General features: G+C 43.8%; 1 protein-coding gene across 1 annotated transcript in view; it reads right to left on the minus strand.

Annotated features, from left to right (window-relative positions):
* FOXP1 (forkhead box P1) overlaps positions 1-27,024 on the minus strand; it is a 507,364-nt gene that overhangs the window by 296,330 nt on the left and 184,010 nt on the right. The window lies entirely within an intron of this gene.

The following is a 27,024-nucleotide window of genomic DNA, read 5'->3' on the forward strand; positions in this document are numbered from 1 at the left end:
GTACGGCGTGTAGAATATTCATCATTCCTCAGTCAGAAGGCATGCAAGTTATCTGGAAATATACTTTGAGACCTGCCCTCTACGGAAGTCCTGATTATTAAGTACCATTTATTAATTCATCTGTTTGTTCACTCAGTAAATATTTGCCAGATCCCTACTACCTACCGGGCACTGAATGCTAAGACTACAAAAGAGATATGAACCCAGCCTGCACCGTGACGATCAAAGTTTTCGGGTGGGGGGAGAGAGGGTTAGTATATGCCTAACACACCCAGAAATAAATAAGCAATATAATTTTTATACTCGTGGTTTATTTCCAACATCAAATTTATGTAGAAAAGAAAGAGGGTGCCCTTTAAAAGAAAAAAAAGTCAGCGGATCAAAAGCATCATTAATCACTGTCTCTTTTAAATTAAAAGGTTCGCAAAAAGGTGGGCATGGAACCAACGTGGGAAACAAATCACTCCCCTTGCTGAGTGAGGGTCAGAGTCTAAATGGGAGAGTCCTCGGTATTTACCCAGCTCATCTCCTGCGTAATGGATTTGGAGAAGAGATTTCCGCTGGGGCTCTGCTAATTTGAGGCTTGCCTTTTGCTTTTTAAAAATGACACTTGGGTGGGTACTCTAGTGTTGCGCCTGGTTTTAGAAATAAACCTTCCCAAGTTTCTCTCAGTAAGGTTCTCGCTTTCATGGTGTGACCTAATAAATCCCGAGACGCGGCAAAGGTGCTCTGTTAATGAGCCACAGGCCTGGTGCTTTCGGTGGCCTCAGGTCTCCATTTGCAGAACGGCCAGCCCTTGTAAAGCAAATGTAAAACATGCCCAAAACACAGGAAAGGCCTTCTCACACGGTGGCTGAAAGGGTCAGGGACACCCCAAAAGGTACGCATTTGAAATCAGGGCGATCTCAGCAAGGAGCTCTCAGGGTCAGGGTTTGCTGCCTACCCCTCTTCACAACACCTCTATCCACACCCGCCCTGGTTAGAGCAGGTCAGGGTCCAGGGAGATAAAGCATGGTGGTTTTTGCTCTGTACACAGCCCAGCAGGAACTCCGCCTTTGACAGAGTCTGCTTCTCATCCTTGGAACGCCAGCCCAGAGGGATTTAAATGTGTTTAAAACCTAAAATAAAACAACAAAACCTAGTCCATGCAATTACCACGAAAGCTGGGGATGTCAATGGCTGCTGGGAGGGTGTAACCACAGTTAGAGATTGGGATTTTATTGTTCTATTGTTTATTGTCAACTTCACCTGCAAACTTCTCTAATTAGGCTGGGGCCTGTTCTTAAAGGCTCACAGTCCTTGGAATGACTATAGCTACAGAGAACCACCCCCTTCACCACCAGGAAGACTTCCTCTCATTTTTATTAGTTGGGGAACTTACATTCGTTTTCTTCTGTTTTTTTTTTTTTTTTTCTTTATATATATAAATGCATCTGTGATGGAACAGGCAAGAAGAGATAAAAACAATCTGTAAAGGGGTGCCTGGGGGCTCAGTCGGTCACGCAACCGACTCTTGGTTTCAGCTCAGATCATGATCTTGCGGTTCACGGGCTCAAGCCCCGCATCAGGCTCTACGTGGACGGTGAAGAGCCTGCTTGGGATTCTTCTCTCCCTCCCTCCTTCCCTCTCTCTCCTCCTCTGCTGCTCTCTCTCACACAATAAATAAATAAACTTTAAAAAATTAAAAAAAAAAAAACACAACAGAATCTGTACCCTCACAGTAATGATAATGAGGGTATGCACTATTCACTGATCGTTTACCACATGCTGGCCCAGTGCTAAATGCTTCTTATGCCTTCTCAAACTTACCCCTCTCAATTCCAGAGTAGGCACTACTCTTTTCCCCATTCTAAAGGTGAGAAAACTGAGGCCAAGGGCACAGGGACAGAAATAAAACAGGTGATAGTTGAACCTGACAAGCAAGTGCTTAAGCAGTATTGCTCCTGACTTAACACATAACTAACCACAAATACAAAGTAGTTGGGGAGTAGGGGAAACACGGAAGGGAGGAGGCAGTTTCAAACCCCCAGCCCCTTAGACCTTGCTAGCTGTTTATGCTAGCAAGGCCTCTAGGTGGCCTCCTTCCTTGGCACCGGAGCCCCGAATTTGTTTGGGCCCCAAATGACTCAACTAACCTATCTGCAGTTTTAGGCTCTCTCGTCACTGGAAATTGTCCAAAAACATAATCCTGGCCCAGGAGACAGATGCCCAGAGGAAGAGCATTCTTTCTCAAGTCAGAAGGCAAAGCCAAAAGCCAAGAAGATGCACTTCGTTTTACAAAGAAGCAAAAACTGGACAGAAGGAACCTCCTTAGCCTCTGCTCTTCCCTCTCCTTCGTGAGCCTGAAAACACACTTTTTTAGAGGTACAGGGGCCACTGTGTGACCATGAGAACAAAGGCTAAAGATGGTGGACGGACAAATAGGTAAGGAGTTCATTCTTGGAGGATTCCCTTGACCAGATATATTAGTTGTGGAAGGCCTACTTCTACACTTCTTATTTTATTACACAGAAATAACCCTGCATCCCCATTTGATTAAGCCAGATGATATAAACTGTGGCCCGCAGGCCAAACCTGGAGCCTGTGTGCATAAAGTTTTATGGCAACATGGCCATGCCGGTTGACTTAAGCGCCGTCTACAGCGGCTCTTATGCAACCACAGCAGAGTTGGGTACTTCCGATAAGAGACTGTACAGCCTGCAAAAGCCCAAAGTGATCTTTTCAGTGAAAGTTTGCCAACCTCTGGATTAAGTCAGGTTTCTGCTTAGTGCACGCAAACGCAATCCTAACTGAAACACAGCCAGTCATGGAAAACTCCCAGTAAGTGACGAATAAAAATACTTGCTCTACCCAATCAATGATCCATACATATGTGTATCAAGTCCTACTATGTTCCAGATCCTTTGTGATATGCGATATGCTAGATATAAAGAAGTGAACTGTTCCTGACCCTTTAAGAACTTGCAATCTTTGTAGACCATCATATGCTTAAAGATTAGGTTCAGTAAAAATCATTTGTAATTTTAAGCACTAGGGAAAAAATACAGGATGCTATATAAACACACAATTAGGGAGCCTAACTTAATCTGAAAGAGAGAAATCATCTCTGAAGATGTGACAATTACCCTATTTCTACATAAAACTACCCCACCGACCCAGCTTCTGGCCACCCGTAAGTCACTCCTTGGTGGAGATTTTCAAAGCTCCAATCACAACTGTTTACTAACCAACTCACGTTCAATCAAAGAAAACCCGGACTTTGAGAAGCCATCTCTCTAGAACAATCTCATTCAGTGATTTTTAACAACTGCATGTGATTATGAGGTAGGCATCCAGAGAATGTTTTGAGGGGCAAAAACATATGGGTATCTATACCCAATGGATAATTTAATCCTCAATACAATTTCTGCATTTGTGTCCCCAAGATCAAGCCACCTGTGTATGCTACTTAACCATGGACACCAGTCCTCGCGACCTCCCCAAGTGTGACCTCTAGAGAGAAGAGGACATTGTACTCTGACAGGAAAGTGCAACATAAGCGATGTTTTCCAAAACACATCATCCTGAAGACCCACGGAGCACTGATGGTGAATTGCCAACAAATAAAATCTTTAATTCCAGAATGCAGACAAATGAGGATGAGAAATGCAAGATCCATAAAACCTTGACACCAGTAACAGAGAGCCACGAATGGCCTTTTAGGGAAATTAGTTCAATCCTTAAGTACCAGCAGATTGGACAACATTGCCACTTAGAGGAGATCAGAGTGGATTCTCCAACTGCTTTGTCACCTGTCCCTCATTCTTCCACTGATTTGCTGAATGCTAGACTAGAGAGGCAGGATATGCCCTGGGTTCTGCTCATCAACCTTCCACTCCGATTTCCAAGCACAAAACTGTCCACTTAACAGCTACCCCGCTCTAAGAGGATTGGACATAGAGGACTACGCAATTGGTAACAGACCTTTACTAGGTACACTGGACAATATGAAAAGTGTAACATGTGAATGCTCGCTAGGTACCAGGCCCTGCCCTGTGGCTTTTATATTCGTTGTGGCATCTAATTCTCAGAGTATTTTAAATTGGATACAATTTCCCCTATTTTACAGATAAGAAAAGAGAGGCTCAGAGAGGTGTGCACGAGATCACACAGCAAGCAAGCTGGGGAGTTGGGGTGCAAGTACCAGCTCACATGATTCTAGAGATGGCCCTCCTCACCAGTGACACATTCTGAAGCTCCCTCCCGAAGCCTCGGGGCAAGAGTGGCTCTACTCTGTGAGGTACGAGCTCTAACTCCAAGTGAGGAATGAAAAAACACCAAATTCCGCTTTCCTATCTCAAGACATTGCCGGACTACTACCTCTCTTTGGTTTAACGACCACCACCACCACCACCACAATCTGGCCAAAAGCGGTACCATCAGCCCAACACAGTGAGAACTACGTCCACACCGTTCCAGCTACTGGCCACAACTGCCCCAACGAGACATCAGCTGGGATTCAAAGCATAGGATATAAGAAGAAAAGAGAAGGGATAACTTTGTCTCCCTGATTTCGAAGACCCAAGAGCTGAACAAAAGAATGACTGTAAGTTCCAGAAACCTTTTGGGGCGCCTGGGTGGCTCAGTCGGTTAAGCGACTGACTTCGGCCCAGGTCATGATCTCGCAGTCTGTGAGTTCAAGCCCCGCGTTGGGCTCTGTGCTGACAGCTCAGAGCCTGGAGCCTGCTTTGGACTCTGTGTCTCCCCCTCCCCTGCTTACACTCTGTGTCTCTCTGCCTCTCAATAATAAGTAAATGGCAAAAATAATAATAAAAAATAAATAGAAATAAAAAGTTCGAGAAAACGTTTGGGAGTAAGCCCTAAGGCAAACCCATTACTAGAGGGGCAGTACCAATGGCTAACAGTCAGTCGACCACTGGCTCACATCCAGTCCTTGACAGCCAAGTAGGTTTTGCCCCAGGAAGAAACAGTCAGATGTGACCAGACACCTGAGGCAACTAGCCGACTGGACAAACATCTATCCATCTCTGTCTCTTTCTCAAAGAAGCATAGAAGAGAAAACACAGAACACTGCAGAAATGGAGCAGACTCAGGCTTCCCAGGCTAGCTACTGTCCCATTAACCTGGGAGCTTGTTGACAGCACACTGACAATTTATAGCAGCAAACACAGGGATGGCTGGACTGACTCTGTAAGAACAGATCAAGTATGAAGAAAACCAAGAACCAAGTGACAAACATGTGAAGATAAACCTCACCAGCATCATGCAGGAGAAAAAAAGTGAAAAATGAAGGTTGTGGGAGGCCATTTCACACCTCAGGAAAGAGGTGAGAGCACCCAGAGTTGAGAACAAGGCTCCAAAGTGCATGAGGTTATGGAGATGGAATGACGTGGGTATTACGTGGACCAAGAATGAAGCACAAAGCAGGGACGATGCTGGCTCTGGAGCCCACCAAGCAGTGGTTTCAACTGTGACATCAAGGAAGAGTTCATTAGTGTGGTAAAGATAGATGCAGAGCTCGAAGAACAAGCAAGGGAGGAGGGGGAGAAGAAGAAAGTGGTGTTTAAGGTGCCCTGAAACATGGCAATTGTTGCAGGAGGTACTCTTACCACACCTCTTACTTCAGAGTACTTTTACTGTACTCTCAAGGCCATGACTCACATCCACAGGCCATTACAAATGTGGACTTTTCGTGCTCTCTCCAGATCAGTCACAGAAATACAGGGACAGGATTGTATCCAATCCTTCATCATGGAACTTTAACCTTTACCCCCTTTAATGGATCACATCACCTAAATACATAACAAGTAGTATTCTGGATAAATCATGTAAGTCTCACTATTATATTGCATTGTGTGTGTGTGTGTGTGTGTGTGTGTGTGTGTGTGTGTGTGTGTATACGTTAACTTATTTAAGGTAAATGTTGAGAAGATATTGCAAATCTCCTAAGTCTGTTTTTTGTTTACATTATATATTAAGACATCATGAGCCCTGAAGTAATGAAGTGTTCCAGGTCTCCCTTGGATTCTGAGAGTCCTTCCCCTTTCACAAATGTACGTGATGAGGACACTCAATATTAGAAGAGTTTATAGGAATTACAGTAGGTCCATATGGAAGAGAATCCAAAAGGAACATCAAAGGGACAAGATCAGTGTCTAGATGCTCTCAGAGAAGGCTCAGGAAAGCCCAAGAGTGCCCCACGGTGACTGAGCACTGACTTGCATATGTGAACAGAAATGTCAGATAGGCAGAAATCACTCTGCCAAGAGGAGGCCCCAAAACAACAGCTATTGTAAAAGGAAAGTTAAGATCATGGAACTAAAAGCAAAAACCGAGATACAATTTTTTTTTTTTTGTAAATGCTTCATTTCAGGAAAGATCAGGGTAATATATTTAAGGTACTGAAGGAATGAAAACACAAAGCAATGATTTTATATCCAGCCAAACTATTCTCCAAGAATAAAAGATTATAGGAAAAATGTCACAAACGTGGAAACATTCAGAGTATGGTTTCTATGACCCTTCTCAATGAATCGCATACATTCTAAAAACTAGTTGGAGAAACTTCAGCCAATAAGTAATTTGAGAAGCTTCACCATGTAGACAGGTGGCTGGAGACTTATACCATGTAAAAATGCACAAGGCCAAAGAGTGGCCAAACAAAAAGAAGGAAAGTTCTGTGGATAAGGCCCATATTTTTGGAAAAGAGCTGTTTTAGATCACCCTGCAACTGAACTGTCATTTAAAAGACGATTTTCTATCAATTTGGAAAATTCAGTACAATGCCGTGTAAAGATTAATATACCACTCGTAAAGGTGATTCAACTCGATCTATTCGATGAGCATATGGCTACCAAGGAAAACGTCTTTACCCTGACTGCCAAAGGAGGAGTAAGCAAAGTGCAGACAAATAGGGAAGAAAAGCACTCCTTTTCCTTGCAAAAGAAACAATGAGTGCCAAGACTTCAAAGATAGTGTGTGGTGTGTTCAAAGGAATGAGAGCATAGAGAGAGCGTAACGGGAGGAGAGACATGGGATTTTAGTGAAGACAGAGATGGTAACCATGTCTACGGGAGTCTTGAAAGCAATATTCAGGAACATGTGGACAAACTGAGATACAATTAGCAAGAGACATCAGGTTAAGGGTGGAGGACGGACCTGTGTAAGACCAAAGAAGTCGAACCAGGCAAATATTACTCCTTCTGGTAGTGAGGGCCAACGGATCGCTTAAAAAAGGCTTGCCATCTAATAATTTTGAAATTATTTTGGCTTCTAAATCGCCCTCAATCGTTAGATGAAGAAGGCAGAAAATAATTGTACAGGTCAGATACATCCAGATTGCAAGGGCGTGAGACCAAGAATCGCAAGGTGCCTGAGAAGGAAGCGATGTGGTTTCAGAGATTCCAGAGGGCAGGAAAGCCCCCAGAAGACTGGGGGAGGGCCGGGAGGGTAACGAAGCACGTCTCACAAAATGATGAGCCAGGTGATTCAAACGGATCTTCTTCCCTTCCTCACCAGGGGAGACACTGAGAGGAAACAATCTCTTTACCGTCAGCGTGAGAAGCACAAGTTACCAGGCAACGACCAACACAGGTTTTCTGGAGACATGCCTTCCGGCCCCTCCGACCGAGTGACAAGTCAGGTAGATAAAGGGGAAATAGGAGATGTAATCGTGTAGACTCCTGTTAGTCGCCTGATTCTGTCCCTTGTGACATTCTCATCAGCGGGCGAGGAGGATGCAAGCCACACCCATCGAGCTGCTATCTCTGGTGGGCTGTCAACCTGGGGACGCCTAACGAGTGATGTTCCACAGGTGTCCACCTTCCCACCAGGATTATTTAATATCTCTATCAGCGAGAAGCAGTAGAGCTTCCTGTGCCCAGAGGACCGGCCGGCAATCAAATCCCAGGGTCTCCCTATCGCCGTTCTGTATCGCCGCTTCTCTTATTACCCGAGATGCAGCCCCGTGCCTCATCTCGGCAGAGCGAAGACAAAAATCTACGAAGGTGCCTGAGTGCAGAGTTGAAAACTCACTCTGCGACAGCACTGTCCACGCAGACCCCACCCAAGCTCACAGCGACTCCGAAAGGCTTTTGGTTTTCATTCAGTGACACATGACTGTGCACACAGCACTTCGAGGAAGGTGACACAGAATCCCAGGAGGCCTCAGAACTCGGAGCGGGCTCCAGGGAGGCTAAGAACCTTTCCGTCTGGAACCAGCCCCCGGGCCTCCAACTGCAGAAATCCTCCCCAAAACACTAGCTTTTAGAGATCCGGTTCCACATGGCATCCTGCAGACAGTGATTTCTGAAGCAGCAGCCGACCCCAAAACCCAAAAGTGCCAGGAAACAAACATTATCCTTCAAAGGCCCTGGGAAAGCAATGATAAGATCACTTAATTAGGCAGACAAAAAAGAAACCACAGAACTAAACTTAATGTGCGTTCACCTAGACCTAAATTAAAAATAAGATGCCACCACAGAAAGGATTTTTCAAAATGTGAGGTCTGAGAACACGGACACGTTGTTCCATCCTGAGGAACCCAGTAGTTTCACTTTTATTACTAGACTCCCCTGGCTTCTAAGTCCCTTGCTATGAACATTTACAAATTTCATCGCAGCATTAGTACTAAACAATATTCATTAAGAATCCCGCCAAAGTGCAACATGTAAGTAAATCAAAGCTTTGATGCTCTATTTTGCAAATTTCATGGGCCACTAGGGATAATTAAAAGGGCAATTATATAAAGTTGGTGCAGTTTTGAGAAACAAATGACATTTTCTGCTTTAAAGCACTTGATAATTTGATATTTTGCTATTAGGGCCATCATGTGTACTTTTATAGACAGGCAGCCAAATAAACAATAAATGTTCCTTAACAGCCTCTAATGATTGTTTTTGCCCACTGATATCACTCACCATTCCAGTCCATAAATCATATGCTCCGAGATTAAGGTAAAGATAATGAAAAAGCAGTCGAAGCCATTAAGCCAGACGAGGAAAAAATAAGGCTAAAAGCGCTGATTTCTTCTGCGCTTTTTGCAAAGACGCTCAGCGAAGTTGGGAGCTTCTGCTGGCGTGGGGCTCAGATTGTCCCTGTGTTTAACCACCGTTCTGAAGCCGGCAAAGTACATTACAGCTCATGAAAAATACAGCGAAGAAACTGCTAGTGGCAGAAGCATTTAACTTCCTTGTTAGCAGCCTCCCCCAAGTGGCACTTTTTCACCGGCAAGTTGTTTATTATGTTCCGTGCCAGGCAAAACTGATTAAATGGGGCTCTTAAGAATCAAAGCGTTATAAATTCATGGAAATACAGCAAGCAATAAATTCCATGGAATTAAAAGCTTACTAGTGCTATTAGCATTTCAGGGTGTTTGAATTGTTAATACTGATGTGCAAGAATGATGTGCCTCTAAGACAAGGCAGACCGAGGCAACACAGGCGAACAGCTATGAAAAAAAAAAATTTTTTTTATCAAAGTGGCACTGGGACTTGGCAGTTGTTATAGCCACAGGAATGGAGGAGGAGAGTAATTATCTCCAAAATTCTCATCTGCCCTGAGAAGTCAATCCCACCACAGAAGAGACAAGGCACCAAATAAAGGTTTTCACGCAGGAGCGAAACAAGCGTAAAAATATTATGCAAAGGATTTATGCTTTCAACGGATAGAAATTTCATCTTACCAACTAAGAGGGATGAGAATTTTATTTTGTAACCTAGTCTTGGCAGGGACGGGGCCCCGCGTGTTGTGACTGGGTTGATCTTGGTTTTAGTACAGGACACAATGGCAGATCGGGCCCCAAAAAAGTTATCACAAGTGGGGCTGGCTGCTTTGGTGCGGTGGCCAATAAAATTCCCTGGATTGTCATGTTTCATCTTCGACTCTTTCTGGGGGTTTAATAAAGTGTTATCCTAAAGTGACAAGGGGTAAGAAAAAAATCAATTATTATGCCATTAGGCAAGTGATATCCTCCCAAGTGCAAGACACAAAGTAGTAATTCTACTGCACCCATCTATTTAAAGAATACTTTGTTCCAACAGAAATGCATCTCAGGATCTTTGCTAGGCAAATACAAATGTTAACAGAGAGAAAGAAAAAAAAATTAATGAGTGCTTCTTAAAGACTCAGATTGTTTTTCAAAGGGCAAGGATCTATTGAACTTCTTTTTTAGAAGAATTACAGTCCACAAATACAGTGTGATCACATGAAAGCACAATTTAAGAGAAAATGTACTCTTAAATCTAGAACTACCAAGATTCAGGAAAAAAAGTAATCCGAAGTTATCAATCCAGACAAATATCCCAAACACCTATTCATCCATTCTAGAGTTGGCCAAAGAAGTACTATTTTCTAACAGATCAAGGAAACTTAATCCTTTGATAAAAGAATTGCATGCGTAAATCTATGAATGGATCGCTGCTACATATGATTATCTCTGGGGCTATGTTCCACATGTGGATATAACATTTGTACTCACTGAAGCTGTCTGCTGCTTCCCCACAGAGCGACAGAGCCTGCTCATGTACCAAAAAATAGAAAGGAGACAGAGAGGAAAAACCTTACAGACAGAAACTCACATCCATTAATATGCTTTCACTGGGCTTAAGTCCAAAGCCATGCATTGTTCCAGAAGCAACATTTTATAGGGCATCTGAATTGTTAGCACTGCTGTTCAAAACAGTTCTGCTTCTAAGACAAGACCTACTGTGTGTAGAACACTGGCAGGGGAAATGAATAACTGTAAGACATTATTCCTGTACTCAAGAAAGCTTAAGAGTCTCACTGGGGAAATCATCAATTATAAAGCACCTATTATATATTCTAAATCAGGAATCCAAGTTTCTTAAAAGACAGGTTTCTCTACCCATTGGGATTTTAGAGTGACTTTAAGATAAGGCATACACCCAAAAAACAACCCCTGAACAAGCCAGTATTAGACCTATCAACATTCTATACACATACAATCCTGGCGTCTGTGTGTGAGTGTGTGTGTGTGTGTGTGTGTGTGTGTGTGTGTGCACGCGCGCAACAAAGTCTTCAATTACCAGAGAGTGAAGAGTAAAACCCTGATAAATAAAACACTGGGACAAATTCACAGAACAATTAAGATGAAACATAATGTGTGTACTTTGCTCTGGGCAGTACCCTCAGCATCACGAGTGGGTCAACTGAGATGTCCACATGAGTCTGCGTAGGAGTATATCCAATAGACCTGAGCAAAACCAAGAGGGTCCTTGCCCCCAGGGGTCTCACAATATGCTAAGCGTGGGGCAAGTGGCAGAAGGCGGCCTCAGTAACAATAAAGACCTGGAAGTTTCCATGCCTGTGTCCCACACTCATCCCTACCACCCTCCTCTAGTCTTCTCACATGGGTCTCTGGAGGCTTGTTCTCTTCAAAAAGAGAAATCCACCCTCCAGCCTTCCTTGTCACTGGCCGACAACCCTGTAACGTCAGTGAGCTGCACTCAAGCGTTATGCCAAAGAAGAGACATTTATACCGTCAGCTTCTCCTAACTAGCTGGGATGAAGAGCACTCTGGTGCGTTCTTTGACTACAGTTGAGAATCAACAGAACGTCGTTCTTGTTGATATCGTTTCAAGGGTAACATCTTTTAGAACGGCTGGGGATGAACTCAGTTCTATCTTATTTCCAGATGTGGAGACAACAGCCTCACGGCCATGGTCTTCCTTGGTTTGCTAGGGGCAGCAGCAGCAGAAAGGAAATCGCCCTGCGCTCTCCCCAACAGAGTCCCTCCCTTCTCACTAAACGCAAATGAGGACTAATGAGAGCCCTCCAATCCAGGGAGCCAAGTCCTCTCCCTGCTTACTATTCAATCCCCCACCCCCGTGCTACCCAATGAGCAGAAGTGGTCAACTGCTCATCTCCACACGGGCCACCTAAGAATGGCCCAATTCAAGTTTATGAGAGGCATCAGAAAGGAGCCCTTCGGGTCCAAGACTGGACCAAGTGCTCAAGCTCAGGTTTCAAGAATTACCCGCAATGAGGTGCCGGGAAGGGACAAGTCCGACTAACAAACAAATGATGATTTGCTTTCCACCCGCCACTGTCTCCTTTCATACACACCTAGCTTACGGGAAGAAGCAGCATCATGTGACCCTAATACCACTGTAACGAACTCTGAGTCCAACTTCAGCTTCCCTTCCTCCTTACTACCTTAGCCATAAATCAAGCTGCTTTCTGCTCTAACCTCCTGTCTTTGTCAGACTGAAGACTATTGTGTTTTCCAGTACAAAAGTTGGCTGATATTTTCGTGCTGTACCCTACCCCTCTTCAGGAGTCTTCTTTGAATGCAACCCTAGGCTGCCTCCGTTATTTCTGTAGCTGGGAACAAAGTTTCTGAGGACAAAGTGTGCCCTTGGAACACAACCCCTTTGCTAATGGGGGACTACAGCATGATAATAAGGCACTAATTGTGTCGCCCAGACAATGCAACTGAATAAGGGACCGGGAAGGGAGACAAGTAAATAACAATACAAAGTAATAAACGCCTGTCCCAATGAGTGCAAAGAAATAAAATGCATTTATATTCTGAGGACTGAGTGATTACCTTGGATGGTCTCTTCACGGTGGGTGGCCACATAAGGAGAAGGTGGCACAGGGGCCATCTTGAAGCAGAACTTGATGAAAATTAAAATTGTCTGTTCATGCTCTTCACATCCTCAAACGGCTCTGACCTTACTGCTCTGCACTGTCCGCACGAAGTAGACATACAGCTCCCAGAAGCCTTATCTCTGCTGTTACTCTCTCCCTCGTCTCCTGCTAATACTCCCTCCGAGGTGGAGAAGACACCCCTCCCTAGAGTTCCTGGGAGGCTGATATTTCCCTATTAGCTTCTGCATCTTCTCTACCATGCCATGAACTCCCCAAGATCTGCAGAAATATTTATCTTGGTGATTCCACAAAAAACCCAGAATAGAGAAGTTTGAGGCTCATCAAATTCAAATGCTCTCTGAACAGGAAACAGAGGAAAGCGGGAGGGAAAGCTGAGTCTCCGGGATCCCCCAAGAAGCATGTGACCCAAGGCTAACAGGAGAACAAATGCTGGAGGGGCTGGACAGGCAGGGAGACCCTTCTGGCTGCCCTTGGAGCCGAGGAGTTGCAAGGATGGAATTGCCAGAGCTATTCACCACAAGGAAAAGTGTCCCAGTAGGCACAGGGTCAGCACATAATAAAGTGGATGGGACACAGGTAAAGACAGGGCCCTTGAAAAATTTTTTTTAATGTTTATTACTTATTTTTCACAGACAGAAAGACAGAGCATGAGTCGGGGAGGGTTAGAGAGAGACAGGGAGACAGAGAATTGGAAGCAGACTGCAGACTCTGAGCTGTCAGCACAGAGCCCGACGCAGGACTCGAACTCACTGACCGCGAGATGGTGACCTGAGCCAAAGTTGGACGCTCAACTGACTGAGCCACCCAGGTGCCCCAAAATAGAATCTTTAGGGCTTGGCTCAGGTCCAGCCAGGCCTAGACCTGATTCAGTTACATAATCACATAGTGTCTCTTTTTGCTTAGGTCCATCTGGCCTGAGTCTCAGTGGCATGCAACTGGAAAAAAAAAAAAAAAAAAAAAAAAAAAAGGAGATTCTAGATGATACATAGATAATTCAAGTCGATAAAATAAATTAGCATTACACAAGAGACAAGCCCTACAGAGTCAGGAGTCTGGAGTGAGGATGTGATTGATGAGGGCTCAATCAACTGTTCCTTATCACCGGGTTTTGAGATCAATCAGCAATCTCACCTGATCTTCCCACTTACTAAAAGCAAGGATTTAAAAGAAGAGATCATCAAAATCCAGTATCTGATCTTTTCCAGCAGGGCTTGCTGCCCTTTAGGTAGTCACACCTTCACTCTTGGGCATTCCAGAACCGCTGTGTTCAAAGAGGCACCAACCTCATCTATACACAAGCCAACAGCACAAATGGGGTCCACAGGGAAAAGACATTCCATACTCCTAACCACCAAATTTCCCTTCCAAAGGCAACCATTGTTACCGGCGTCTTGTCTCTATCCAAAAATATTCTACATATAAACAATCACGTGTGCTTTATATGTATACTTCTTTGGTCCCCTTCAACTGAGACAGTAGAACGACTCACTTGGTCACTTAAGCCATCTTGGAGACACATGCCCACCAGCACCTCTGGGTCTACCGTCTTTTTAAATTGCTACAGAGCAGTGTCCGTGTGTGTGTCGCACCCCCACCCTAGGGATGAACCAGAACTTAACCATTCGCTCCGGACACACATTTAGGGTGACTTCACTGCTTTTGTTCCCACAAACACTGCTACAAGTTAGATCCCTGTACACTGGCCTTTTTTTCCACCTGGGTGGACATAAATCCCGAGAAACAACAGTTGATTTTTCCTGCTGCCTTTGGGAACTAAAGAGTCAACAACCTTGCCAGTTGGGAAAATAAATCCCCACGACCTTCGTACATACCCGATACTTGGGCTTCCCTTTTACTGGCATCTTTCTGATAGGATCAGACGACTAGGTGCCCTTGATGGAAAGAACAAAAAACAAAGGGAGGCACAATTCTGGAACATCAGCTGCTATCCACTATAGCAGAACTCAACCTGGCAAAATATGACCCCCCAACACCTTTCATAAAATTAATAACATTTTATAGTCCCATTAGAAACTCCTATGTGCCTACATCAGAGGGTACACATGAGGCTGTTGGGTGCGTCCACATCCTGGGAGTTACAAGTGGTATGGTAATCACACGCCCGTGTCCCCGCACATTGGAGGGGTTCCCCATTCTCTCACGTTTATCCTCTCTTCATGTTTAATGCATCCTGGAGCAGTCCTTCAGCCTGCTTCCCGCCAGTCTTCTTATTCTTTCATTTTAAATAATGTAATAACGTTGACATTTTCATTTAGAGTTAAACCTTGCTAATTTGCACAAATGATGGGCAGACACAGCACAAATTAAAAGGCCTCAAAAATCAGCAAACACAAAAGAGCCAAGGATTAAAAAGAAATCAAACTGCTGCATTACGACACACACATTTGTTCTTACAAGCAAATTCTGCAGGCTCGCAAGTATGGACGCTATGCTGCTTTCGAATATTCACTCTTTTCTAAGCTACAGGGTTACTTCCTTTCCAGGGCCTCCGGTGATGATGCTTTCTGAACAAAGTATCACGGCGCATGGTGAGACTAAGTCTTTCTGAGTAACTATGAGGTATGTAAGGCAGTCTATGCACTCAGTGTGGCTGCTGTAAGAATTTCTGGGCATCACAGTGAAGAAAAATACATTGTCTTAGTGCACGGGGGCTGCTGTAACAGAACGCCGCAGGCTGGGTGGCTTACCAAGAGAAATTTATTTCTCACGGTTCTGGAGGCTGAGAAGTCCAAGATCAAGGAGCCAGTAGAGGAGGTGTCTGGTGAGGATCCACCTTCTGGCTCAGACATGTCCTCACATAGCAGAAGCAGGTGAGGAATTTGTCTGGCGTCTCTTATAAAGGACACTAGTCACATTCGACAGGGCACCGCCCTCAGGACCCAGCCCCCTCCCAAAAGGCCCCACCTCCAAATACCATGACACTGGCTGTTAGGATTCAACCTATGGATTTGGGGTGAACCCAAAACTTGGCTACAGCATATAGAAAATGGTTGCATCCTGAAAACCCCCACAATGTGTCCAACCCAATCTCATCATCTTCATATTCCACTCTTGGGCTTTCCTAACATTCCAAGCCAAGGGTAGCTCCCTAAGAGATGTTCACATCAGCAACTGAGGTGCCATCTTGCACAACGCCCTCTCTCGCGCATCGTTTCCTCAGTCCATCAGTGACAACCGCCTAGTTCGCACTCCTAAATCTCTCGTAAAGTAGTTCTTCCCTTGCTGTCTGCCATCCACATCAGAGTCCCAATTACAGTCTTCTCCAGCTTGGTCTTCCACAAGGGCTGGCCACATTCACCTATCCCATGGCTTCCTCTATCCCCTCTTCACTTCTGGTCTCTACACAGCCACCTTCACTCACCTTGTAGACTCTGCACTAACTAGGGCACCTACATGGCATGCACGTTCCCTCCCTAGCCTACGTCTAGTTCCTTCTTTTCATCTTGACTTAAATGATACCTCTTCACCGGCACCTCCCCTGACAATCCAAATGTCTGAAGTGGCCACTCACCTCCTCGGCCACTCTGTTATGCACGAGTTTAGCCTAATTGCCAACCAAATGACATCTGACACTGGTCCTATTTATTTGTTTATTGCCTCCCTCTCTAAGGTCAGAAGAGCGAGAATTTATCCTGTATCACACAGCGCTCTATTCTCAGTGCCTTGAATTGCACGGATTGCCTTCCAAGCTGTCTACCAGTTACTCTTCCCGTTCTAGTATGCGTGAGCCCATCAAGAGGTGAAGTATATTTCTCCTCCCCTTGAGCGTGGGCTGGCCAGGTGACATGCTCTGACAAATGCAAAGCAGGGAGGACGTGCTGGGCCAGTGCCAGGCCTCCCCTTAGGAACCTTCAAATGTCCTCTTACACCCTATCATGATGGAAAGGCCAAGGGGAAAACTGGGTCATGACCCCTGCTAAGTCCTCCCCAAAGGAAAGGATCCCACACCAATGATTATTGTTTTAAGCAGCTAAATTTCAGGGCAGTTTGTGAAACAGCAGTAAATAAGTGATGCCTAAAAGCTAATTGTTTGTGGAGAATCAGCGACTGCACTGCCCCCCCCCCCCAACCAGTGTTTCTGCATCTACTCCCCACTGCCCCCAGGCATTCTTAACACTTCAGGGAGTGATCTTCCCCAAATGCAAATCCCATCCTGTTCTCCCTCCCCCACCCCCACCCCATCCCTCACTACAAAAACTAACAGAAGCAACGGTTTGGGAAGCACATATCCAAATCCATGTACATTCTACCCACAACCCGCATCCTTGGCCTCCTACTCACCCTGGCACCCTCTCCATGTGCCCATTCTTTGAACACATCATAATCCGTCCCCGCACAGGGGACATACTGTTCCTCCTCTCTGGTTCCCACATTTCCCCTCCACCCTTCCTTCTCTCTTTCTCCAGATCTCATTTTAATCATCACTTCTGCAGACTTTCCCTGACACCTATGACTGGGGCAAATCCCCCAACCGTAGGCTCTAGAAGGTACCACGCACCTCCCTTCCTTAGACCTCATCAGGTCAGCCTTTCTCAGCCCCCACTGGTCTGTGAGCTGCACAGAGGCACTACGATGTCTTTTTTCATTCACTGCTACCAACTCAGCAAAGAATACTGCATCTGGAACTCAGGGAGAGCTCACGTGTTTGTTGGGAGAGGGAATACATGAATAGCCGTGTTCGCTTGGACTGTCTCCTTCAAATCCGGGCCCCACCATGCACTCAGGATGTGACCCTGGACACGCTGGATGAACGGCTGGTGTTCTCTCTGTGCCTGTCTTCCTTCCCCTGGGAACACAGCAACACTCACCTAACAACAAGGTTGTTCTCAAGTTTAAAGGAAATTCTATGTAACAGTGCATCCCAGTGCCTGATACACAGCAAACGCTCAATGATTAACTATTATTAGCATCCTTTCCTATTATTCCTTTTTCTCACCGTAAGGAAAGTCTGAAATTGTGAGGTAATAGGTTTTCTCATTGTTCTACCATTTTTTCCCCCTTCTATGGGCACAGAAACCCTGTACATTATGCTAAGTAAAGATGGCCCATGGCACCTCCTCGCCAACCTGGCCTCCCAAAGAAAATACCTACGGTGCCTCCATCACAGTCCTTAGAAGAGCGGATCTCAGAAAGCAATGGGATTATGCAATTTCCCAAAAAATAAAATGACAGATACCCAGGCCTCTCTTCCTAATAAGCTTCTTGTAGACATTTAATGAGGACTTTGTTATCCTCAATAGATATGTGAATTGCTACCATTTTTCTAGAAAATAGTTTGGAAGTATACACAAAATTTTCAATGAATTATCTATAGCTAGCTAGCCAGCTACCTATTTGTTTAAGTTTTAAACACATATACCTTTTCACTTAGCAACTCCCATTCTGATCATCTGCCCGAAGTCAGGACTTCTCAACCCTGACAGTTTTGCCTTGCAGGGGACACATGGCACTCTCTGGGGATGTTGTTTTCTTGTACCAGGCGTGATATGGGGTAGGATGTGGTAGTGGCATCTAGTGGGTAGAAGCTAGGGACACTGCTGAACAACGCACAGCACGGACCTCCACAACGAAAACGGATCCAGTCAAAAATGTCCATCACGCTCCAGTTGAGAAACCCCATCTTAGAAAATCATCACACAGCCTTGTAAAGTTGAAAAAACAAGCTTGTTCACCAGCACTATCGTGTATATCTTTGTATATCCACAAAGCGGGGCTGATCGAATACATTCTGATATATCCACACACAACTAGAAGGTAGTAAGAGTGTTGCCACTTATTAATCATGACAGAAAGATACTGGTGACATATTTCTAATTTTGAAAAATACGTCCCAGATTTTAAAAATTATCAAAAACTATAGTGTGATACTGTTAAAACTGTAAGGGATCTAGACCCAACTGCAGAATAAATATATAATGTGAGGGGCACCCGACTGGCTCAGTCGGTGGAGCATGCGACTCTTGATCTCGGGGGTTTAAGTTCAGGTGCCATGTTAGGTGTAGAGACCACTTAAAAATAAACTCTTCAAGAAAGAAATATAATGTAAGCTACAGATGTAATGGCATTTAATAGTATATTTCATTTAATCCCATATATCTAAAGTATTATCATTTGGGGGTACCTGGTGGCTCAAGTGGTTAAGCATCCCCATTTCAGCTCAGGTCACGATCTCACCGTTTGTGGGTTCAAGCCCCGTGTCGGGCTCTGTGCTGACAGCTCAGAGCCTGGAGCCTGCTTCGGATTCTGGGACTCCCTCTCCCTCTCTGCCCCTGCCCTGCTTGTGCACTCCCTCCCTCCCTCCCTCCTTCTCTCTCTCTCTCTCTCTCTCAAAAATAATAATCTTTAAGGTACTGTTATTATTTCAACCTGTAGTCAGTATCTAACTTAATACGTATTTTATAGTCCCATTTTTCCAAAAATCTGGTGGGGATTTGACACAGTACAAGCTGATTCAGACGAGCCGCATTTTAACTGCTCAAGAGCTGCTTGGCAACTAGTTACCATATTGGACAACCCAGGTCAACGCAATAACAGATGGGCAGAGAGAGTGATATTTAGAAGGACTGTCTCCAAAATGGTCCAAGTTGTGATCCTGGGGGATGACTTTGCAATAATGTTTACTTTCTTACTTATGTTTTCCTGTTTATTTTTACAATGAGAAATATCATGTATAAGAAAAAAATCAAGCTATGCATTTAAAGAAAGAAAGAAAATTGCTCGTTGGCCTTCATAAACATAAGTGAAAGCAATCCTCATGATCATTTCTCACATCGTTGTTGGAAATGATAGATTCTGGAGATTTCAGAGAAAGGGCTTGCCACCGCCTCCCAAGCATGCACCTGAACGTCTACAAGCACACAAATGCAATCCTTTGCACAACAGTGGAGTCGTGGTCACTTCTGACAAGTGTACCCCAAAGAGCCAACCCACGCTCCCTTAAAACACATCTGAGGAGTGCCTTCACCTTTTCCCAGATAGCCAGGAATTCCTGCTTCCTGCCCTGGGGACCTCCTTGCTTCCCTCCCTCCATTTCGGTCTCTGTCTCTCTCTTTGGCCTTGGACACAGTGAATACTCAATGAAATTTCTACCCACACTCCTCAACGTGAAGTGCTGGGGACACCAGCCTAAGGCTCTATTAACACAGTCTCCATGGGTAACTTCCATAATAAGATTACGTTAGAGCCAACGAATCTCGTACACAGCCCTGGAAAACCTTTTCACGATATCACACAGTTTAGGTGCGAGTCCCAGATCTCTCTCTCTGAACTCAGAAAACATCTGGGTGTCAATGGCCTGGCCTAAATTTGACTACTTAGATCTAAGCTGTGGTGTGACGGAGAGGCTGATTCAAATTCATAAAAATGAGCCAGTGGGATCCTGCTGGATGGCCCCACCCGTCACCTGGTGATGGCAGGTGGGAGGTGAGAAGGAGAAAATGATACAGAAATACACACGTTATCTTGAAAGACCTCAGGTATCAGGATGCCTATTTCATTCCTATTTCCTCTAAATAGACTCTCCCCAATAAAAACAGCCATTTGAAACCATTTTCATTAACTTTAAAGTAAATTAACAGTAAAATATATTAACGTCCGTGAGAACTTACTACATCCCATGCACTGTGCTAATAATAAAAATAGACATTATTGAGCCAACATCACTGAGCCCTTCTTGGATATGAAGCATTGCTCTAAGCACTTTTTACTTGGAATAGCTCAGTTAATCTTCCAACTACTTCCAAGTCCCTACTTTTTTAGATAAGGGAAAAAAGGCTTAGAGAAGCCGGTTGCTTCCACGAGATCACAAAGCCAAAAAGTAGCAGGGGCTGGACGTGCAAAGCAGACCTCTAAGCCTGAACTCTTAACCAAACTGTTCTCTACATAATCCTCACAGCACCTCTGGGAGACAGGTCCCTTCCTCCTGCCCATGTCTCAGCTGGGTACAACTGACTGACACGTCGGGACCTGCCAAGAACAGTCACATCCAAACTCAGACGAGGCCCCCCCACCAATCCCCATCTCTGAGTGGGGCACCGGGTCCCCAACCCCAAGCTACCCCTTCATTACTCCAGCACTGAGAATGTTTATCTCAATTACAAATCAGTTGTGTTTTGAAACAGCGGTGACAGGAACCAGGCGAGTACACAGACAGGAGGGCGCTTGCCGATTCCCAGGAGTGGGAAAGCCTGAACTCTGCCCCTCCTCTGCTTGTGCACACACGTGTGCACTCTCTCTCAAAATAAATAAGTAAACATGGAAAATTTTTAAAATAAAAAAATGCAAAAAGCCTAAAGAAGCAAAATTTCTGGACTTCACTTCTAATCAAAGAATTGAACAAAAAATTGAGATACACTTTTTTTTTTTTCTCCTATGAGTCGTTATAACAAAAAACGTTGATACTCATTGTTGGCAAAGTTATAGTGAAATAAACACTCTCAATCAGTGTTAACAGGAGTGTGAATTGGGCCAGTGTTCCCCCATTCAGTGCTGAGTTCGGAATCCCCGAGAGCACTGAGAAAGCAAGAGGAAGCACACTCCCCTTTTCTACATTTTTCTTTTTGATTCCCTCTTTCAGGTGTCGATGAGAATCAGCTGGTTGAGCTTACAGATTAAACAGAGGCAATGCCCAAGGAGGTGGGTGCACCTAGCAGCACCCCCACTTACCAGCCTTTGGCAATACCCCAACTGGCCAGACGCCAATGGGAGGGGCTCCCGTGAGGTCCACAGCTCTGTCCCCAGGGTCTTACGGCTCAGTTGTACATCACTGTGCTTCTCTACAGGCTGCTGGAACCACAGGGCTGGAGGAGACTAGCTCAGTGGGTTAGTTAATAAAGACGTTAAAAGAGAAATGGAGAGAAGCTTCTTGGGCCAGAGAGCACCAGCCACGTAACGGCATCCCTTCCCCAAGTGTGACAGGGACACTCCAGAAGGGACCTGGCTGGCCACAGTTTCTTATTTGAGCTGCTGCTGCTAACGGAGAAACAGCACTAGCGGTAAGAGAAACAACCATGACTCTTACCGGGCTAAGTGCTTTATGTAGAACTGTCTGTCTGTCCTCATCATCAAGCAAAAAGGGAAACTTAACCACATGTAAAGAGCCTTTCTTTTTTGTTTACCAGTATATCCCTGGTGCCTAGAAGAGTGCTTGACCCAAGTAAGCATTCACTAATTATTTGGTGAATAAAGGAATACATTGAAAGCATCCAAGTTTTTGGAAAGCTTGTGAGCCCCAGATCTCTCGATGTGGCTTCAGCAAAGTCTGAGTGCCAGTGGCCTGGCCTTTTCCAATTTTAACACTTAGATTTTTTTTTTTGAATGTTTTGTTTATTTTTGAGAGAGAGAGGGCAAGTGAGCAGGGGAGGGATAGAGAGAGGGAGTCACAGAATCTGAAGCAGTCTCCAGGCTCCAAGCTGTCAGCACAGAGCCCGATGCAGGGCTTGAACTCACAAAACATGAGATCATGACCTGAGATGAAGTTGGACACTTAACCAACTGAGCCACCCAGGCACCCCAAACTTTAACACTTAGAGCAAAGCTGCAATGTAGCGCTCTGTGAATTCCCTCTGGAAATCCTACCATAAGGGCTACTGATCAAGGACCATCCTCTTGACAGGATTCCTTCCCTGTGCTCTCAGCATCCTGGTTTCCTCATTCGCACTCCCTCAAACCCTGGCTGCTCCAAAAATTACGAACAATTAGAAAAAACACAGGGGCGCCTGGGTGGCTTAGTCAGTTGAGCATTCAACTCTTGATTTTGGTTCAGGTCATGATCTCATAACTCCTGAGATCGAGCCCTACTTCAGACTCTGTGATGACAGCATAGACCCTGCTTGGGATTCTCGCTCTCCCTCACTCTGCCCCTCCTCTGCTTGTGCACACACGTGTGCACTCTCTCTCTCTCTCAAAATAAATAAGTAAACATGGAAAAATTTTAAAATAAAAAAATGCAAAAAGCCTAAAGAAGCAAAATTTCTGGACTTCATTTCTAATCAAAGAATTGAACAAAAAATTGAGATACACTTTTTTTTTTTCTCCTATGAGTCAAGTTATAACAAAAAATGTTGATACTCATTGTTGGCAAAGTTATAGTGAAATAAACATTCTCAATCAATGTTAACATGAGTGTAAATTGGGGTATTTTGAAAAATAACGTGACAAGATGTATGGAAAACCTGTAAGAATTCCATAAATTCTTTTCTAGCGATTTCCACCTCTAGAATAGATCTAAAGAAATAAAACTTGAGAAACGCTTGTGCACAGATATGTCCACTGCAATATATGACAAAAAAAAAAAACTGGAAACAACCTCCACAGCCAATAATGAAGAAAAGTTAATTAAATTTTATTACACGTAAAAGGATGACACAGCTTACAATCATTTAAGATGTCTTTAACAATACTTCATGACATGGGAAAACGCTCACCATGTAATATTAGATTTTAAAAAGAGACAGACAATTCCATATACTGTATGATGGCGATTTTATTAAATATGTATACATTCAATGAAAAAAGAATGGCAGAAAATTTATGTTATTCTCTGGGTCAGGATTCTAGATTATTTTTACTTTGATATTTGATCGACATATCTGTAATTGCAAATTCCCTCTAATGAGTTGGTTTTACATTTGTAATCGGAAAAGAAAATAAAGTTCATAAGAATTTCCTACTCTATTTCTATTGCTAATAACATAATGAGAACTTAGCTAGTGAAGCTCCCAGTGACAAATCTATATTGGTCTTCATGTATTTTTATCCCACATTCGGAAATAAAGAGAGGATGTCAACCCCATTCCATAACTAGGGGGAGGGAGATCTTGGAGTGTAAGTAGCTTCAATCAAAGAGACAATATATATCTCAAAAAACATGAGGAAAACACAATTATCCTTCCCCGTACCTCAGCCCTTGGCAAAACAAATGCCACATGGAAGGTGTTCCTTTGTATGAATCAGTCAGATAAGGGCAGTGGACACTGAAATTCTCATACACACAAGACTCAACAATTTTTAAAAGGCACAGTAATCAACTGGCAGGAACATTCTACTTTTATATACATCTTCATCAAATGGCCTTGGTGAAAAAGCCAATCAGCTTTCAAAGCCAGGAGACAGAGAGGGAGAGACAGGAGTGGGTAAGAGCAGGAGAAAGAAGAAGGAGAAGCATTGGGAATTCTAGAAGCTGGAAGAGGAGGGAAGGAGGAAATGGAGGTGGGAAGGAGAGCGAAAAGTGGGCATTTTCTGAGATGAACATTTTAATTTTTGTTTTTGTTGGTTTGAGATGAATGTGTTCAGGTGATGTTTCTCAGAGATAGTACGGTGAAACACTTGTAAATGGTGTAATAATGGTGTAATTTCCCTCAACATTGCTGGAAAAAACAGAGTGAGCACTGTAAATGAAATCCAAGATGAGAGCCATATATATATATATATATATATATATATATATATATATATATATATATATATATATAAACAATACATGTTTGTTTTTGTCAGGTCTGTTTTTTTAATAGTCAACTTTTTAAGAGTCGTATTTTAGTATTTCCACTTGTTTTTGGTATTATATCATAAAAGGAAGGAAAAGGTGTAGGAGAAGAGCCGGGGATTCCCAACCCAGAGGGCTACAATTATGCAGTGGCCTGGGGTATGTCATTTTCTTTTCCTGGATGTTGGTTTCATCTTCAGTCAATTACAAGAAAGAGACCAGAGAAGTCCCACATTCCTTGGCCCTCTCTGAAGTTATAAGACTACTTCACTGAATGGCTGTTTGGGGATTTTAAAATTAGATGGGGTCATGGTCACAAAGGAGAGGGGCACACAGCTCAATTTTAAAAACACAGTGAACGTCACCAGAACTCAAATGTTTATTGCCTAAACCATTAATGATGATACTGCTGAGGTACGGCGAACAAGGGAAGAGAACTTAAATTTTATACTCTAAAAGCGGTAAGTACATTTCAATCTTTCTGGGTAAGCGGACGGAAACCCAACCAAAGCAAATTTTGGAGATGCGAATGCAAACAGAAGTCAATGGCTTGCTCTGGGGAAAGAGAAGGAGCAATTGTTTGGAATAATAAAACAAAGAGAGGATGAACAGCTGACCCTTCAAAGAACACAAAGTGCCCAGCTCACAGGCTAAAAATCAAGTTGGGAAAGCGGGAAAATACCAAGAAACAATTCAGATCAGAAGAAAAGATGCCTAGCATCTTAAAGTCTAGAAATTGTGAAATCAAAATTAATGTAAATGGTACCACGATTTCCTAATCGTGGAAAATGCATACAGTCCACCCCAAGGGGTGATTATGTGTGCTTCAGATTAGTTTTAATTTATTCAAAAGCAGAGGGAGAAACTGGATGAGAATCTAAAATCTCAACATCATTTATAAAACTAATTCAAGAGACTGAGCTAACTTGAGATGCTCAAAACAGACATCCTGGACATCATGACTAATTGGAAAAAAATCGGAAGCCCCACCATTGCAGGAATAGACGACCCAAAAACAGAAGTCACCAAAGAATCCTAAAAATAGTACTTAGATATAACATATAATAACTTGAAAAAAACTTGGAGATTGTAGGGTTAAAAACAGGAAAAGAAATAGTCCGTGCAGTATGACCACATATAAACAAATCTACATATACAAAATACTGGCAGGATACTGACAAAATGGTGAACTGTTTTTGGTGAGGTCACCAGTAAAATTGTTCTTCTGACATTTTCTTCCTCTACTTTCACGCTTTTCTAATTTCTTTTAATGCCATCTTATAATGAAAAAAAAAGTACATTTATTATCTTCCACAAATAGCTAACATTCTTACCTCACCCACAACTATTAGTACCTAAAGACAGACAAAGAATATTTTTAAAATTATTTTACCTATAATTTTCTAGATGCTTGATGATTTGGGACCAGCCTAGAAATTTCAAAAGCGTTAACTGTGTTTCAGATTTTTTGAATAAGCCAGAATCTTTGATGCTCTTAGTTAAGTTGAAAGGCAGATGACCCCTTCAAAGACTGTATCTTCAAAGACTACCATAAGGTAAAGGTCACAGACTGACATGTGGCTCAAGCACAAACTAGTACTCTACTAATCTAGAGACCATCTTAACCACACCAAGCTGCAGTGTACCTTTAGATGGTTAATACATCCGCCTTTCCCTCTGCCTTTTCTTTAAACGTAGTATTATCTCGACCATTGGAAAGAATAAATTGAAAGGGGCAAAATGCACAAATTCCTCGGTATAGCAGTGAATTTTGCTCTGATCACTTTCCAAGGGCTGTACCGTGACTCGAACATCACAGAGTGAGGCCCCTGTCCGGGTGGGGCGGCGAGGGGTGGAGGTGCCGGATGACCTTAACAAGTAAGAGTGCTGAACAGGCACTATTCCCGGAAACTTCATTCAAAATGCCTACCATAAGCACACTGGTAGTTATATGAAGCCGGTGTATCTTAGGGGAATGAGACTCAAAACATTTTTGACTGTGGTTAAGGTTATCGATGACTTCCATGTTGACAAACACAATGGCCAGTTCTTTCTCATCATCTCTTATTACATCTCAGCAACCTCTGAGGCAGCTGACAATGCTCTCCTCCTTTAAACAATGTCCTCCATAGGCTCCTGGCTCATCCAAATCCCCAAAATCTCCCGCCAGCTTTGACTCTTCTTTGTATCCTGTCATCAAGCTTCCTAACGGTGCTGGCGACAGAACCCTCATCTTGGAGCCCTATTCTCCTTTATTTGTACCACGGTTCCCTTGGTGAGCTCACCCGGGTTCATGCCTTTACATATTACTTACATGTTACAAATCCTCAGTTTATAGCCTCAGCTAGGACACTTCGAGACCCACATATCCAAATGCCCACTTGACATCTCAATCTGGGTGAATAACAAACAGCTCAAACCTCACGCGTCTACAGCTGTGCTCCCGGTTTCTCTCATCCACCCTTGACAAAGATTCTTGGCTTGACCAAACTTCAGTCAGGCTCCTGAATCCATGTGGGCACCTTCCTATAAAATCCAGTTTGAGCAAGAACCCTGCTAAGTCAGTTGAACCACAACCCCCTCTGATTACCGCTGACATAGGACTGGATTCCTCATCTTCCATCATCTCCCAGGTAATGTCTGATCCCCCTGGGCTGTGAGATCTGTTTAGCTTAGACCCCCTGCTTACCCATGATGTTTACTCTTGGAAGTTTTCCATCCACTGACACCCACCCTGCTATAACTTCCTACTTGCCAGGGCTGTATTCGGAGTTGAGCCCAATCTCTCCCGTATAAAACCTCACCGGAATGTTCCTGTACCTAGTGTGATGGTCCTGAATAAAGTGTACCTTACCAGCTTTAACAAGGGAGATTAAATATTTCTT

This window comes from Leopardus geoffroyi, chromosome A2, assembly GCF_018350155.1.
Source record: "Leopardus geoffroyi isolate Oge1 chromosome A2, O.geoffroyi_Oge1_pat1.0, whole genome shotgun sequence".
In the NCBI taxonomy this organism is placed as follows: domain Eukaryota; kingdom Metazoa; phylum Chordata; class Mammalia; order Carnivora; family Felidae; genus Leopardus; species Leopardus geoffroyi.